The sequence below is a fragment of the Mchenga conophoros genome, linkage group LG1, assembly GCF_057382185.1.
Source record: "Mchenga conophoros isolate Kocher_MC1m ecotype Shallow Benthic linkage group LG1, M_conophoros_male_GT1.1, whole genome shotgun sequence".
In the NCBI taxonomy this organism is placed as follows: domain Eukaryota; kingdom Metazoa; phylum Chordata; class Actinopteri; order Cichliformes; family Cichlidae; genus Mchenga; species Mchenga conophoros.
In genome coordinates this window covers 41,836,486-41,839,516 of record NC_140526.1, presented here as the reverse complement: position 1 = coordinate 41,839,516, position 3,031 = coordinate 41,836,486, and positions in this window count along the sequence as shown.

The window sequence follows — 3,031 nt, the reverse complement described above, 5'->3', positions numbered from 1 at the left end:
ATGTGATCAATACATAGAGATTTTCCACTACATCTTGGAGGTTCCCACTTCCCTTGTTATCCTCCTGTGTCTTTATGTCAACGTCTCCCTCGGTTCGGTGTCTTGATCTTCCTCATGGTTGTGTGTTTCTCCAAGTGCTTCCCTGTGTGTTTTATTCTTATAATTTCCGAGTCTAGTTTTCTATTGTTTTGCCATTCAGCAAAAAAGCTGTTTTTTAAGTTACTTTTGCCTCCATGAGTCTGCGTTTGGATCCTTTCCTGAGTGCTGCACAGCCATTTCACGACACATCATTGTTACAGTGTAACCTCATTCTATCCATCTAGCCATCAATTTTCTTCCAGTTATCTGGGGCGCTTCCCAGAGGCAGCAGCCTAAGCACAGAAGGCCAGACCTTCCTCACCCTAGTCACCTCCTTGAGCTTGTCTGGGGGTACACAAAATCTTCCCAGGCCAGCCAAAAGATGTAGCCTCAACGTGTCCTTGGTCTGCCCCGGCATCTCCTCCCAGTGGTACATCTCGGAATACCTCACCCAGAAGGAGCCCAGTAGCTATCCTTGTCAGATGCTCCTGGATGATCGAACTCCTCACCCTACTTCTAAGGGAGAGACCAGCCACCCTTCTGAGAAAGCTCGTTTTCATAGCTTGTATCTGCAATTTCACATTTCTGTCACTTATCATAAATCTCATCTCTCCTCTCCTTCTTTTTAGTGGAATGACAATACCCAGAAAGCCCTTTTCAACCCTCCAAAATCTGTTTGTATCAGTGTCTGTCCGGAGTTCAACCCCACCACCTGGCCGGGGCCTCTCCGTGTTTGCATGGGTTGTCTCCGGGTACTCCGGCTTTCTCCCAAAGACATGCAGGTTAATTGGTCATTCTGCCCAGAGGTGTGAATGTGGGTGTGACTCCGAGTGTGAATGGTTGTTTATCTATATATAGGGATAAGCAGACGAGAATGGATGGATTAATGGATCTCTCAGTAAACTATAAATCAATAACTATTAAAGAACAATGATCAATGACAAATGATCAGGCGATTCACACAGAATTGGTGAATGGCTGCAATCAGAGAGTTGTACCCTTAGGCTTCCTCAATAGTGCCGACCCTTGTTTGTGAAATGGGTGGAATGAAGATAGTTCCAAGAGCAAATACACTCGGTTGGTGCTAATAGTTATCCTGTAATCTTTTAAAACTATGTCTACTGCTTCAGTGACTGGGAAACAAATGAAGTGAGATGTAACATCATACAAAATCATTGTTTCATCTGCCTCCATAAGGACATCTCTCACCTTCTAAACAAAATCTGTAGTGTTCTGGATGTGGTGTTCAGAGCTGCCTACTAATGGGTTGAGGATCGAAGCCAGAAACTTTGAGATGTTATAGGTGACCGAGTGGATCATACAGACAATTGATCTTGAAGGTGCACCCTGTTTATGTATCTTTGGTAAACTATACAGACTTGGTGAACCTTCCCCCGGTGGTGTGAGGTCGGGTCAAGAGCATTGTCTTGTTCTGTCTCAGACAATCTATCACCCTCTTTATGTAACCACTACCTCTCCCCCATGCTGATGTTGAATGCTGGAGGCCATTTACGTGAAAAGGGAAAGACCATCTCTAAATAGAGGAGGGGGTCTAAGTCACATCTTTCACCAGCTTACAGCGCTGTGGCTGTGCTAAGATTGCAACCCCAACTCTCTGTAAATGGTACTAATGGCCACTGGTCAATGGTCATGACAATTTGCATATGGTAAATGTCCTGTATTTGTATAGCGCTTTACTTAGTCCCTAAGGACCCCAAAGCGCTTTACACTACATTCAGTCATTCACCCATTCACACACACACTGGCAATGGCAAGCTACATTGTAGCCTCAGCTGCCCTGGGGCGCACTGACAGAGGCATATAACTGGAACAAGAAACTGACCTCACTAGTTTCAGTGAATATGCAGATTTATTATTTTTAAGTTTGGGGAAACCAACCTCAGTCACTGGGACGAGTGATGAAACGTTTCTCCCACTAAAATGTTACGCAGGCTGAAGAGAATCAACTTTTTGGAAGACAAGTGATAATAGCTTTAATTTCTCTATCTACTGTAAATCAATGACATTTCAATATAATTTCCTGGTCAACTCAGGGGCTTTTCAATAGTGGACAGATGGGATGTACCACTTTGAGAGGGGTGTGCCATGAAACAGTCCAAATTGATCATAGCTTTAATTTCAGGTCAACTACAAATAGATCAATCAATTATAACAGGAGAACTTTGGATCAGTGTTATTCCATTGTCATCACTATTACTCTGTCATGGGTGTTTTAACATTGATTCAACATTTATTTAGCATTGACTGAGATAATTCAGATGAAAAATCAAATTGATGTCATCTTGCTATCTGGGACAGACAGATGCTGCTAGCATGAGAAAGACATTGCTTGCGACGTCAGTTGGTGCTGTGCTATGGTGCTATCCAGGGACAGAAAGAAAATGTCAAACTGTTGCTGAATTTTGGAAAGTGACTTGTGTCTAGGCTTAGGTTTTTGTATTGATGAGCAGACAATGGGAATTCCCCGCATCCTTAAAAGTAAGTAATGAACCTGTCCCAAATGCTCTGGACCCCAGACTGGGACAAAAGAGGTTTCTTCCACGAGGACCTGAAGCGCAAGTCAAGCCAAGACAAGGGACTGGCTTTGGGGCCACTGCGGTGTCTGCCGCAGCCCAGATTTGAACCCGATTTAACAACTCAGGACAGATTTGAAAATAGCTATGCAGACACAAGCTCCATCAAGCTGAATGGGATGAGAGGTTCTGCAAAGATTGGAATAAACTGTCAAAAAAAAAAAAACCCAAAAAAACCCAAAAAAACCCAAAAAAACAAAAAAAAAAAATATAGGTGAGGCAAGCTTGTAGCAGAATACTTAAATATAAAAAAAACAAAAACAAAGATTGAGGCTGTAATTGCTGCCAAAGGTACTTCATAGTACTGAGCAAAGAGTGGGAGTACTTTCTTTTTAACAAATATGGATGAATTTGAAGCA